Here is a 15,463-nt window from a genome sequence, read left to right on the forward strand (position 1 = left end):
TAATTACAACAAATTGCATTTACATAGCGCCTTTAATATAGTAAAATGTCCCAAGATGCTTCACAGGAGTGATTATGAAACAAAATTTGACACCGAGAGGGGATAAGCAGGCAGTGAACTCAGAGGAGAAAGGGCATAATGAGTGGAGATGGATCTTTACATCATCAAGGATGAGAAGTCGCTCCATACAGGGGCTGAGGGAGGAAAACAGTGAAGATATCTGATTAAGAAAGTTGGCATGACACTTTGGTGGGCAGTAGAGAACAAGGTTTTTTGAAAGAAGGGTGAGAGGGATAGAACATGATGAAATCAATTTGGGCGGCACAGTGGTGCAGTGGTTAGCACCGCAGCCTCACAGCTCCAGCGACCCGGGTTCAATTCTGGGTACTGCCTGTGTGGAGTTTGCAAGTTCTCCCTGTGTCTGCGTGGGTTTTCTCCGAGTGCTCCGGTTTCCTCCCACAAGCCAAAAGATTTGCAGGTTGGTAGGTAAATTGGCCATTATAAATTGCCCTTAGTATAGGTAGTTGGTAGGGAAATATAGGGACAGGTGGGGATGTGGTAGGAATATAGGATTCGTGTAGGATTAGTACAAATGGGTGGTTGATGGTCGGCACAGACTCGGTGGGCCGAAGGGCCTGTTTCAGTGCTGTACCTCTAAACATAAACTAAATGCTCAAAGGAGGAGAAGGTGCCAGATTAGTAGGGGGACAGACCAAGATGTGATTTTGTGATTAGAGCCATACTGCCACTGTGGCAGTCTTGACTGGGCAAGTGGTGAAAGGTATAGCATGGCAGTGAGGCATCATTAAGCAGAAGGTGTCATCATCCATTGCCCTTTTGAGAGCTATTATTGAATCTGCTTCAACCATCCTCTCAGGCAATGCATTCCAGATCATCATAACTTGCTGAATACAAAAAAACTCTCCTTCTCTCCCTTCTGGCTTTTTTGCCAATTATCTTAAGCCTGTGTCCTCTGCTACTGACCCTCCTGCCAGGGAAAACAGTTTCTCCTTATTTTGTGTATCAAAACCCCTCATCATTCTGAACACATCTATTCAATCTACCCTTAACCTTTTCTTCTCTAATGAGAACAATCCCAGCTTCTCTGGTCTCTCTGGAAATCCTTCAATCCTGGTACCATTCTGGTAAGTCTCCTCTGCACCCACTCTAAGTCCTTGACCTCCTTCCTATAAAGCGTGGTGTCCAGAATTGGACACCATACTCGAGCTGAGTTCTAACCAGTGATTTGTGGATGTTTACCATAACTTCCCTGCTTTTGTAGCCTATTCACATGCTTCTTTAAAAGCTTTATCAACTTGTCCAGCCACCTTCAATGATTGTGGACTTATTTCATGCACCAATAAACAAAATCTAATTAAGTGGGGGGCTCAGGAAGAACAAATGGATTTAATATAAACATAATCGTAAAATAAACCTTAGAGATTTATTACGTCATCAGAACTCGTGGACTGCATTACACCATTAAAACATTTACTGCTACCTATGGTGCTCTGTATCTTGTGTACATATCTTTGGTACATGATAGACATTATTATCTCAGGTATGTATTGTGTTTTACTGCATGGTAGATAAGTTGTGCATTGCATAGTCCACAAGAAAAGTCACAGAAGAGGAAAGGTCATTTAGCTCAAAGCTCATCTTCCAACGAAGCAACCAACTGAACAAAAATCTGCCTCCATTATTCTGCCTGGTAAAATGAGTCCAACTGTGCAGAGTGATTCTCTACAATACCTGTTTAATCATTAATATAAGTTTGATATAACAGTACAAACTTTCTGAGCAATGCCTTTTCTAATGGAGTTCATTAATTTTAAACGAATATCATGTAAGTCAACTCTTGATGATTGTATCCCAAGAATATTAAATTAATAAACAAATATGAATTCAAGTTCTGTCTTCCTAAACATTTTGGGAAATGCTATTGCATTTAATCTAAGTTTACTTTAATTGAATAGGGTATATTTTATAGTCGCAGTGGTTTGACTGCAGATGAACATATGATGAGCTTCACGCTTGGCCAATATAGGAATGGCTGATCACACCTCCCAACCATCTGAATCTTCCAGGTTTGGCCCTAGTTAGATATGAAGGCCATTGACCAGTCCTATCCCACCCACTTTCACTTGCCACTGCAAAAAAAATTCATCAGAATTAATGGGAAGACTGACGCTGCTTTTGATGAGATACCAATGAGGTGCTGTCCGATTCCAAGCTGGAGAGCTTCAGTCTCATGTTGAGCTCCACATTTAGCTGGTTCACCTTCTCTGTTTCCAGCCCCACAAGTGTTGAAAATCCAATCTCGCAGTTGTATGTTGTAACAGTAACAAATTTTGCTCATAAAGCTACAATGTTGTTGCTCGTTATTACAACGACTCATGCCATGCACACGGGAATCAGTCTGGTTGTGTGGCGTCAACGCGAAAGGCAGGGATGAGGGTTCTGGCCTGTTCTCTCGTATGGCCTTGGCCAGAGAATTGCGTGTCAGTGATTTGCATTTTGGAACAGCCCACATGCCACCTCGAGGACTCTCACAGACTGCCAGTGGGCCAGCAATTACACTTTGAGAACCACAACTCAAATCTCACAGCCCAGGCCTCTGTCACAGTTCAAACTTACAACGGAAACCCTTGGTGCATTGACATCTTATAAAGGTTTCCCATACCAAATCACTGAAACACAATCCAGCTACATGATGCATGTTTATATACTGACACAAAGGGTGGGCTGTCGACTAGGCACACTTCTGCCACTGTACATATCCTCCTTCAACTTACATTACGTCAAGATGACTCCTCTGCTTGAATGATAAGGTAGCATACAAGACACTTGACCAGACCCAAACTAGTGGAAAGCCTAGAAAAGGGAAGCTCTTGACTCCCTTTGAGAAGGCCACCTGGACACTTTTCCCATTAAGAGTACCAAGATGAATACCAGTCTGCTCTTCTATCTTGGTCCCTTCTCACTCAACTCACACACAGTAATACAATCATCATACACAGTATCTTGCAACGTAAGCTATGTTTGAAAGTGTGTCTTGGACCTAAGTAAGAAAATAGATGTGTTTTTGCAATTTTTTAAAGAAAAAACAGGTAATGTAGCAATTGTGACTAAACCACATGAATAAATCCAAATTGGTTTGACCTGCATACTGGCAGATCGCATCTTTTGATCACAATGACTCTCCAAAAGCCATAGTTCAGAAACAACAAAGACAGAAGACAAAGGTTGCTGATGGACGAAACCTTAGACAATGTAACATGATATTGACTGGGATATTTACCAAAATAACGCCCCTATATTTGTGTGAATCGAGCAATCTGTTTGATAATCTAAGGGTTAGAAAACAACCAACAAAGTTAAATTCATCCAGAATGGGACAAGGAAAACTTGTTTTTAAAATAGTATATAAGACTGAGAAATAATAAAACACTTTTGGAGCTTTAGTTAGCTTCAAGGTTAGATTCAAGCTACTTTGAATAGCCTTATTGTTGTTATGATTCCCAGGAAGTTCTTTGCATGTGTTTCTAGGCATAGGATTTGTCTACGATTCTGTGAGTAGTCTTATGCTGAGTGTTTTGAAACAATAATGAATGTAATTAATTGTCAGATTACAGCTTCTAGCTTTTCAAATCTGTTATTAAAATTATAACGGAAATATCAAACACCAACATTTTAACGTGTTCTTTTTCTCTATTTGTGGATATGGAAGCACTGCCCGCTGAGAAGTACAAGACAGCAGCTTGCACTATCTTATTTCCCCTTCACCAATGTTTCAAGCATCAGCGCTGCTACGCACATCCTGGAGAGCTAGAGGAAGCGGCACAGTGCATAGGTAAGTTAGAAAAACTAGTGGTGACAAAGGAGGAACAGGGACCTACTGGCTAATTGCTTCATGGCTGCCATCAACCACTCCCTATGCATTTGGGATATACAGCAGTGGGGAGAAATTGGGAAACTGCGAAAAATGCTGGCCATGTTAATCAATGCATCAGTTGCACGTTTGGTACCTGTGTGAACAGCACATCGGCAGGTGATCCCTCCACTAACCTGATAGGAGGCAGAAGCAAAAACGTTGAGGGCATCAGTGACCCTCTCTTCCATTGGTGGTGCTATCCCTATGGTGCTGCAGGTACCCTTTCAGTAGATGGCAGTAGTTTTAAATTTTCTGTGTGTAGACTGGGAGCCTTTGGATATCCTCACTTTTTGCCAGAATAGGTATGCCAGTCCCTGGAGATACAGCTGGTGCCACAATGGTGGATACCAACAGTCTGATCCTGATTCCTACTGAATGTTGATTTGCTGTCTAGCATAAGACTCACTAGCTTATAGTTATTGTACCTCCCTGAGCTGCCTTGAAGGTTTAGATTGTAAGTGCCCTTTATCTTTTATACTCTTCCTTTTTTAAAAATGTTTATGAATGCTTCAATTACAGTCATCTTTTCAATTATTTAGCAAATAATATTTAGTAGTGTGAAAACAGACATTTTGTCAAAGCTTTTCGTCTTCCACTCATCAGGACAAATTGCAAGAATACCAATGTAAGGGAAGCAACAAATTTATACTATATGAGAAGAGAGTGCTGATTGGTAGAGGTGTTGCCATGGAGAATGCACCAGTTTATGGTGACCGACAGTTAACTGCCAAGCTTTGTTTGAAATTTAAACCAAGCATCTTGACTCCGATTGGTCGAGGCATTGCCCTGAGGAATGAACCAGCAAATGGCTGTCACTTATTTTCTTTAGCTGAAACAGGCACAATGTGTGTACATGTTCTTTCTGTCTGCAAAGAACAGGGCCCTGTGTATTAATATATGTAGCTTCCAGTATGTGAAAATGCACCACACTGCGAGCCTGACTGACAATCTTAAATTGGTTGTCAGCGTATTGTTTAGCAAATGTTGTCCAATCACTGAATCACATCTAATGTTGGACACTGTGTTTTGAGTTTTGTGAGCATGGGTTGGTTGGGTACAGTCTGTACCTTATCCATTGCAAACAGCGGAAGGGTGCATTGGCTGGCCTGCCAGACAGCCTCCTTGTCATTGTCAAAGAACATGAATGCAAATCCAGCACTGCATCACAACACCTCCACAGTACTTCCATAGACTTTGTAATAGCAGAAGTGAGTGTACATCACCTTGCAAGTTGGGTGCCTGGCCCTTTAAAATAACATTGGTGCTGGGTGCCTCTTGCAGCTACATGAATGTTCTTTGGAGAGTGACAAGCGAATATGTTGAATGGACGGGCGTGGTTCAAGTTTGTAAATCATGTGTCAAATCAGCTGATACGGCTGTTTGATGCCACGATCTGACCAATTGAGAAGCATCTGGTGCATGCATAGCACACCTGCATGAGCACCCTTCCCAGCAGGGGGTGCCAACTAGGCCATGTCGGAAGTTCCCGGATGTGCTGCACGCCCTACTTGGAGGGCCTCTGCCTTCCATTTTGCATGGTTGATTTCTGGCGTCCAACAATTCATATTTTCAATGGCAGTACTGGTAGAATTTATCAGCTGTTATTGTCACAGTATTAAAACCATGCAAACAACGCAGTATTCCTTTGCAAATTGGTGACTGAAGAATGAAAGTAAGGCTGTGTTTAATGATTATTATAGTAATTAAGCTTTTAAAAATTATTAAGGGTATTTCAGCAGGATATCCCAGTAAAGCTTGAAAGCTTGTTTACAATGGGTTCCTGCCCCAAGGGTAGTCAGCTGACACTACACAGTACAAGAGACAACACAGATACATATAATTAGAAATGGTTGCATGAAGTCTGGACAAATGTAGTATTCTATTTTAAATAGCATCAAAGCAGTTGTAACTAAACAAGCTGTATAAACAGAGCACAGCAACAGTACATAACAATTAGAATGGCAAACACATGTGAAAGGAAATTAACCCACAGGTGAAGTCAGCTGGCTTTTCTAGGACACACGCTGCTCTTCTTTTTTAACAGAATTATTTCTCCTTTAAATACTTGAGGCACTGAGGTTGTTTTACAGGCTGTAGCAATAATCCAGTACCTGGCCAAATGGTCAGTCTTCGTGCAGGAGTCTTGACAGCAAGCGTTGGCAGACTATTCAATCATAGAGGGCACTACTGAACACTTGAGCTTATGCAACGCTCCTCATGTGAAAGAATGACTTGATTAGGATACCGAGCAAGAAAAGTAGGACACTTAGGGAAGGGGACTGAATGCATAGTCAAGGAAATAAGTTTGAAAGCTGATCGGAAGGTAGCAAAACAAAGCAGTTTTTGGAGAGAATGCCATAGAGCAAGAGCATGATGCAGTGGGGGTCTCAAAAAGGCGTTAGGACCCTTATTTGCATATGTAAAGGGACTAATATCCACTTCAGGTGCGGACACTGCAAAGCAATTCTTTTTTTTGCCAATATGGCGGACGGTGACTTCTGGCTGGAAATGTGCACGCCCTTCCTGCCTGCCATATTGGTGGCTTAGTAGGCCGGTTAGTGCCCAAAAAAATGGATGCCGCGTGTCTAAACGTATGGGTCTGTCTCTGCTTATTGAAGATTGCTGGGTTGTTGGAGAGCTCACAGTCAGAGTCAGAGTCTCTGACAAAATTGGCAGATGCTAGATGTGTAAACTGAGAGCAGCAGTATGAAACCAGATCATGCAATGTAGCTCACACTAATGGACAGTCTTCCTGTGTTGGAATGGAATCACACTGATGTTACTGTAGTGCTGTAGAAACCATTGCTATTGTTTAAAAGATTTCATTCAAAGATGATACTTTTAAACTCTGCAAAAGCCACGTGGACATGCATCTTGGCCGCAATCTTTTACTTGTTGCTATGGTAACAGCTGAGCCTGCCACCACTCTTTGCTTCCCAGGTTCTGATGTTTTAAAATAAAATTGCAACCCATGCCGAGGAGATCTATATTAGCTAATGTGGCATTGTTGGCAGTCCAATCACAAATTTTGCCCAGCTACCCATTCTCCTGCAAACGCATTGCTAAATAAAGTATATATTTAAAGAAATGCCTATTTGGAAAAATGATATTGCACAAATGCAGAGCAGAACTTCTGCAACTCTGCCATAACAACCAGCATTTGGATTTTGGCTGGTCTGAGATGACTCCTGCTGTGCGTTTCCACTCAAGTGCAGTCTGACCCATTTCCAAGGCAACACATATTTTGGGAACAGATGAAATAGGCTTTATGCGGTGTCTCTCAATGTACGTCATCCAAAAAAGGAGTGCAAGGAGGTGGCGTCAGCAGGATTCAGTTATTGATTTCCTAACACATTAAAAAATATCCAATATGACCCTGGGGGAAGCTAAAACTATAGACAAATTATATTAACAGTGTGGTTTTATCAGACTTCAGAAAATATATCATTCCTTTAAAAATTAGTCATTGTATTGAAAATGCAGACATTTTCCTTTAAACTAATTACTTGTTCATTTTATTACAGGTATTTAAATGAAACAGTGCAAATTATGTTTTTAATTAGATTTCTATTCCCTTCAGTCCCCGCCACAAACTCTGTTCCCTAGCCACCGAATCCATTCCTCTCCCTGGCAACTGTCTGAGGCTGAACCCAATTGTTTGCAATTTTGGTGTCACATTTGATCTTGTGATGAGCTTCTGACCCCATATCCACGCCATCAATACAACTGCCTATTTCCACCTCTGTAACATCACCTGACTCCACCCTGCATCAGCTCATCTGCTGCTGAAACCCTCATTCATGCCTTAGTTATCTCTGTTCTAACATACTCCTGGCTGACCTTCCACATTCTGTGAATTTGAGGCCATCCAAAACTCTGCTGCCCATGTCCTTACTCGCACCAAGTCCCATTCACCCATCATCCCTACGTTCGCTGACCTACATTGGCACCTGGTTAAGCAACACCTTGATTTTAAAGTTCTCATCTTCGTATTCAGCTCCTGCCATAGCTTCACCCCTCCCTGACTCTGTAATCTCCCAACAGCCCTTCAACCCTCTAAGAAATCTACGCTCATCTAATTCTGGCCTCTTGAATATTCTTGATTTTGGTTGCTCCACCATTGGCGGCCATGCCCTCAGCTGCCAAAACCTCAAGCTCTGGAATTCCCTCCCTAAACCTCTCTGCCTCTCCACCTTTCTTTCTTCCTATAAGACGCTCCTTAAAACCTACCTCTTCAACAAAGCCATTGGCCATCTGGCTTAAGTGGTTCCTTATATGGCTCAGTGTCAAATTTTGTCTGATATTACTCCTATGAAGCATCTTGGGAGGTATTATTACATTAAAGGCACTATGTAAATATCAGTTGTTGTTGCTGTTGTACATATTCATTACAGAACAAGCACAGGATTCTCACACAAAAAGGGGGCGCCAATAAATTATTCTGATTGGAATAATTCATCAGGGTACTATAAATCAACCAATCATCGAATGATACTGCACAGAAGGAGACCATTCAGCCCATCATGGCTGTGCCTGCTCTTTGAAAGAGCTGTGCAATTAATCCAACTCCCCTACTCTTTCCCATTGCCTTGAAATTTTCCCCTTCAAGTATTTATCCAAATTATTACTGAATCTGCTTCCACCACCCTTTCAGGCAGTGTATGCCAGAAAACAACAACCGTGGGGTAAGTGAGCTAAATACACCAATACTGGCTGTTAGTTTCAAACGTATGTAGCCTGCCTTTGTTAATGAGACTTCTTGTAATTTAAAGCGCATGGGAAAGGCTTCCACTGCTATGTCCAGACTGGCCAAGAGAGTGTGGGAAAATGGCGCACTGACACGGAACACAAAAGTCCGAGTGTATCAGGCCTGTGTCCTCAGTACCTTGCTCTATGGCAGCGAGGCCTGGACAACGTATGTCAGCCAAGAGCGACGTCTCAATTCATTCCGTCTTCGCTGCCTCCGAAGAATACTTGGCATCAGGTGGCAGGACCGTATCTCCAACACAGAAGTCCTGGAGGTGGCCAACATCCCCAGCTTGTACACACTACTGAGTCAGCGGCGCTTGAGATGGCTTGGCCATGTGAGCCGCATGGAAGATGGCAGGATCCCCAAAGACACATTGTACAGCGAGCTCGCCACTGGTATCAGACCCACCGGCCATCCATGTCTCCGCTTTAAAGACGTCTGCAAACACGACATGACATCCTGTGGCATTGATCACAAGTCGTGGGAGTCAGTTGCCAGCGTTCGCCAGAGCTGGCGGGCAGCCATAAAGACGGGGCTAAAATGTGGCGAGTCGAAGAGACTTAGTAGTTGGCAGGAAAAAAGACAGAGGCGCAAGGGGAGAGCCAACTGTGCAACAGCCCCGACAAACAAATTTCTCTGCAGCACCTGTGGAAGAGCCTGTCACTCGAGAACTGGCCTTTATAGCCACTCCAGGCGCTGCTTCACAAACCACTGACCACCTCCAGGTGCGTATCCATTGTCTCTCGAGATAAGGAGGCCCAAAAAAAAAAGAAAAAGCTATTAGATCAGGTTTGTTTGACCTGTACTTCAGGTAAATGAAATGATGACATATATATGTGTAAGTTTCCCACTGTAGAGGTAGAATTGTCTGTAATTGCTGCATTCATTAAGGAGACAATAAGAGACAATGGGGTAAGTTTTAACCTTGGATGGTCTTTGATCAGCCGATGGGAGGAACATTCATTTCACTTGTCCAAAATTCCTGGAGAGAGGCCTGAGCCATTTGGAGCCCTTGCCTCATTTCCATATTCAGCTAACTTGGCATTAAATGCCTCACCGTGGGACATTATCAAATGCCTTCTGAAAATCCAAGGTAGTTCTATCCACCAAATAGCTTCCACCCATTTGTTTAGTTACCTCCTCAAAGGATCTCCGTGGATTCATGAAACACAACTATTATATCTAAAGGTATCCTGGATTTTGTAATGATTTAGTTTTAGTATTAGAGATACAGCACTGAAACAGGCCCTTCGGCCCACCAAGTCTGTGCCGACCATCAACCACCCATTTATACTAATCCTACACTAATTCCATATTCCTACCACACCCCCACCTGTCCCTATATTTCCCTACTACCTACCTATACTAGGGGCAATTTATAATGGCCAATTTACCTATCAACCTGCAAGTCTTTGGCATGTGGGAGGAAACCGGAGCACCCGGAGGAAACCCACGCAGACACAGGGAGAACTTGCAAACTCCACACAGGCAGTACCCAGAATTGAACCCGGGTCGCTGGAGCTGTGAGGCTGCGGTGCTAACCACTGTGCCACTGTGCCGGGAGAATTACCAAATTAGGTAGAAAAATAGGTTATTTGTTGTGAGATGCTTACAGTAATAGTCCATTAGTCATCGCTATCTCAAAGAAAAGTCTCCACCTAAAACAGAACCAGCCTCTTCTACTAATGGCCTGGGAGGTATTTCCAAATGATTGTTCTATTACCAGCTCTGTTGTACTTACATACTCTCAAATACTGATCTGTATTTGTACAAGATGATTATGCTGGAGCAGTAACAGGTGCTCACTTTGTTTTCAAGGTCTTCCAATTACTAATTTGTGATTGTGGCCTAGATACTTATATAAAGTAGAATTTTCTTTCTTTGGCCTCCTTATCTCGAGAGACAATGGGTAAGCGCCTGGAGGTGGTCAGTGGTGTGTGGAGCAGCGTCTGGAGTGGCTATAAAAGCCAATTCTAGAGTGACAGGCTCTTCCACAGGTGCTGCAGAGAAATTTGTTTGTCGGGGCTGTTGCACAGTTGGCTCTCCCCTTGTGCCTCTGTCTTTTTTCCTGCCAACTACTAAGTCTCTTCGACTCGCCACACTTTAGCCCCGTCTTTATGGCTGCCCGCCAGCTCTGGCGAACACTGGCAACTGACTCCCACGACTTGTGATCAATGTCACAGGATTTCATGTCGCGTTTGCAGACGTCTTTAAAGTGGAGACATGGATGGCCGGTGGGTCTGATACTAGTGGCGAGCTCGCTGTACAATGTGTCTTTGGGGATCCTGCCATCTTCCATGCGGCTCACATGGCCAAGCCATCTCAAGCACCGCTGACTCAGTAGTGTGTACAAGCTGGGAATGTTGGCCGCCTCCAGGACTTCTGTGTTGGAGATACGGTCCTGCCACCTGATGCCAAGTATTCTCCGGAGGCAGCAAAGATGGAATGAATTGAGACGTCACTCTTGGCTGACATACGTTGTCCAGGCCTCGCTGCCATAGAGCAAGGTACTGAGGACACAGGCCTGATACACTCGGACTTTTGTGTTCCGTGTCAGTGCGCCATTTTCCCACACTCTCTTGGCCAGTCTGGACATAGCAGTGGAAGCCTTTCCCATGCGCTTATTGATTTCTGCATCTAGAGACAGGTTACTGGCGATAGTTGAGCCTAGGTATACACATGAGTAAAAAAACCTGTTTTGCTGAGATAGCTGATCTCCACAAGGGTGACAGTAGGGAACAGATTAACTCCCTCGATAGGGCACAGGATTCTTATGTGAAAAGGGGATGTTGGTAATATAGAGCAATGGAACCATTCACAGGGGCACTTGCTGAATCTCCAGATTTCTCATAAACCCAGTTTACCCCTGGTCGGTCAGCTACAATTAACTTCAGTGATACTGAGCGACAGTGAGGAAAAGTGGACAGCGATCCCAGTCCACTGACCTGTGCTGGAAAACAGAAATTATTTCCACAAGCAATAGACTTAAGGAAGCAATTAAAAATAAATAATCTTGTCAAAAAGTGTTAAGTCCTAATCTGGGAAACTGGATTTAAAGCATGTTCAGGTGGTCTACTAAACTCCATAATCTGACTCAGGAATCTTATCGAAACAGCGCCTAAAAATGTCTCTTTTAGCTAAAGGTCCTGCTCATTTCTTCGTTGCTCATCTCATCCTACCTGTGACAGGTGAAGTTCAAAGTTGATTTGATGAATTATCACAATTGCAGCTTAAGGTGATCGTTGAGCTTTTATGACCATTTATACACTGATATACCTCATGTAGGAGGAAAGAAAACCCAATCTGAGAGCATTAGCTTGAGATGGTAAAGTGCAGCCGGCAAGATGGGACTTAAACAGCATGCTGTCCCTGCCAGTGACTTGCACCTTTGCTGCCAGCGAGGGATTTCTGCCCATGCACATGAACCCACTTTCTAGGCAACTTTTCTTTTCAAAATATGGATTCAACCATCCAAGCACTTTCTAAACTCATAATGGACTTGAGTTATATTCCACCCAGTATGAAGTCCCAATAGTGTCAGCCAGCTTCCTACAGGGGTCTCAGCTTGATTGGGTGTTAGATCAGAACTTGACACCTGTGTTATGTTGCCCTCTTGATGAATAGACAACCAAAATCCCTCCATGTTTCCCAAAAGTGGCAGTCTAACTGCAGTCTTAGCTAGTTACAGAATGAAGCCAAATAACATCAGAAGATGCTGGCAGTACTCAGCAGGTCAGTCAGTATCTGTAAAAAGGTCGGGCCTTCTCATCGGCCAACTCCTGGGCCTGGCAAAGATGGCTATCCACAGGCCTGGGATGAGCTCATAGGCGGAGCTCATAGGCAGAGCATCCACTGGTACATTTGAGGCCTTCCCCGGGCAGTGGGCTCCACAGGGAGTAGATCATCTGCTGAAAACTGCCAAAAATATTATGATTTAGGTTATGCGTTTCCTTTTGTTTTGTCCCAAACTAGACTTATGTCTAAATTATTCTATTAATTATGCCTCCTGTACATGAAGGGGCACTTGTAGAATTGTTTATTTCTGCAGATGACACTGGGGCAACACTGTGACGAAAGGTCATCGCCCGCAACCGTTAACTCTGTTTTTCTCTCCACAAATGCTGCCTCACCTGCTGAGCATTCCCAGCATTTTCTGTTTTATTCCTGCGTCACTCTCAATTGGTCAAACAACAACAACAACCAAAAACAAGCATTTGCTGAGGGAAAGCATTCCGGGTTTAGCCTGAACTGAAGCAGCCTGTTCTCTGGGGGCCCAGTCTCAGCTGGCATCTAAACGTCTCTAATCATTGGGCGTGTGTCAATGTATTTTGTCAGGATATTTGCTGGAATATTACCCCTCAGTGTTGGTTTTCACAGCAAAGAGAAGCCTTCAAATTCTGAGGAAATAATTAGGTAACATGCATGTTGAGTGTATAATATTCATCTGTGATCCTGCATCTGTTGGCATTTGCTCCTAAAAAAGTGAGATTTGGAATCACCATCTGATTTTTAAGTCATTAAGACTGTCGCCTGCCCTCAAATCTATCTGCCTGGGAACTTGTTAACAACTTCTCTTTGAACTCTGCAAAGCCCCCAATGCCAAGCTCCGCCCAGGCTCTCTTGTTATTGGTGCTATGGCGCAACTTAGCGTCCCATCTCCTTGGTTTCTGCCCTTTCCCTTGTTTGGGACTGAGGCGGTGCCAATCGAAAGCTGCGGAGAGCCCGCTGGGGGCTGCACAGATCGGAGAATGGAATCAGGCGAAGCTCTAGAAATAGTATCACGTTAAAAAGCAAAAAGTTAGAGGAGGGAGAGAGGTGGGGATAATTAAAAACATACGCTGGGAGATCTGGCAGGGATTTGTACACAGACTTCGCTGGGACTGCACTCTACAGGGGTGGTCAAGATGAAACACCCCTGGTGGAATTTCATCTGCCAGCCAGCACTTAGTTACCATGTACAGACTGATCAGCCAGTCGTGACCGGCGCCTCGCTGAACATATAACCACGCTGTTAAAACAGGAGGTTAGACTTCTCGCCAGGGATATTGCACTGCTGGAATCTCAAGTAAGACTTTCCCTTCTCTCTTCTCTTTCCCCCCCCCCCCCCCTTTTTTAAAATAACTACATGTTTCTTGTGCAGTTTTTGCTGGAGGTGACATTTGACAGACAGTGGAAGTTAGTTGTAACAATCAGATCGGAAACTAAGGAGCCGAAAGGAGCTGGGGGGATTCGAGTCAGCTGTTTAAGGGTCGGGCGCACAGAGCTAGTTTGATATTGATCGATATGAGTCTCCAAACCAACTTTGAACAGCGTCCCTCCAAACCCCAGTTGTCATTGGCAGGATCCAGTTGACAGAATGACCACACACACACACACAAGGAACTGAATTAGCTGTGTTTGCTTTGGGCTAAGATTGCTGCAGTTTGCCTGACTCCTGAGTTTAAAGAGAAACTTTACTTCGATGGACATGCTACATCTGGGGTGTGTGTACGTGCTTTGTGATTTTCTACAACACGTGCATTCCCCTCAATGTTTAATCCTGGGAGGGAATTGGGGTTTAGAATGGCGCTGAAACATTATCACGCTGGGGGATGAGGTCTGTACAAAGGCTGCTGTGTTTTTTTCTAAAGCTGGAATGCTACTTGAATAGGATTAGACTCCAACTGGAAATCAACTTGTGGTTTTGTTGCTTGAATCAGTACGAGCTTCTGTTCTACAATTACTTTCCAATTTTTAAATTACTCAATGCGGAGTCCAAGAAAAATAATAGCTGCACAGTGTGCTGTGGAACCCTGTTCCATAAACAGCAGGCTGGAATCAGTGGAAATGCATTGTGCTGTCAGGACTAATGTTAGAAGTCTGAAATAAATGCAGAACATGCTGGTAATACACAACAGGCTGGTCGGCACTTGAAAACAGGTAAATAAGTTAATATTTGGAGTAAAGGCCCCACATCAGAAATTGACAAAGCTACAGGACTGACCAGTGCAGAGGGGGAGAGGGAGTACCAGGTAAAAATGTGGAGTTAAATACACTTGAACTTTTTGTTCAAATTTGAGGTAAGGTGTATCTTTAAAGTGCTTTTCAATGTTCCAGACAATTTCGTACAGGACATTCTTAAAGGACATTATTTCTTTATTACTGAATTTCTTTACTCAGTGGGTAGTGAATCTTTGGAATTCTGTACTCCAGAGGCCTGTGGAAGCTCAGTTATTGAGCATGTTCAAGACAGAAATCAACAGATATCTGGATACTATTGACATCAAGGGACATGGGGTTAGAGCAGGATAGTGGGTTTGAGGTAAGATCAGCCATGATGTAATTGAATGGTGGAGCAGGCTCGATGGGCTGAATGGCCTACTCCTGCTCCTATGTTCTTCAACTGGCAGTTTTCAGGTATAGATTGGCTTGTTAACTACACTATGGCCTTGCCCAATATAGGCAAATCATAACACTTGATTGCCCATGTATATTCCACGCAATTGAGTGAAAAGCAGTTTTTGGGTCTTCCCATTGATTTTTTTTAATGCATCGAGGGACTGTGGGTTATATATTTCAATGAGACATTCATATTGCCTTCATACAGTATCTATAGATGTGTACTTGGTGAACGCACCCTCCTCCCTGCCTCCTCCTCTACGCAAGGCATTAATGTATATTGGGATGTGATTCCACAAGCACTAGTTGCCCGCCAGTAACCTTGCCCAAGTCACCTTCCTTCATGCCTGAGTTGAGAGTGCATGGCAACAAACTATTCAACCACTGGATGCATCACAGTT

General features: G+C 43.5%; 1 protein-coding gene across 9 annotated transcripts in view; it reads left to right on the forward strand.

Moving 5' to 3' along the window:
- Positions 1-13,407: 13,407 nt before the first annotated feature.
- Positions 13,408-15,463, forward strand: part of ptpn20 (protein tyrosine phosphatase non-receptor type 20) — a 332,558-nt gene continuing 330,502 nt past the window's right edge. For 5 of the 9 annotated variants that reach the window (XM_068020694.1, XM_068020700.1, XM_068020696.1 and 2 more), the window contains exon 1: positions 13,417-13,749. The gene's annotated coding sequence lies outside the window, so the exon portion shown is untranslated. Of the gene's footprint in view, positions 13,750-15,463 lie in introns of all 9 variants that reach the window. The other 4 variants (XM_068020703.1, XM_068020704.1, XM_068020701.1 and 1 more) reach the window with 3 other exon arrangements.

Source organism: Heterodontus francisci, chromosome 42, assembly GCF_036365525.1.
Source record: "Heterodontus francisci isolate sHetFra1 chromosome 42, sHetFra1.hap1, whole genome shotgun sequence".
In the NCBI taxonomy this organism is placed as follows: domain Eukaryota; kingdom Metazoa; phylum Chordata; class Chondrichthyes; order Heterodontiformes; family Heterodontidae; genus Heterodontus; species Heterodontus francisci.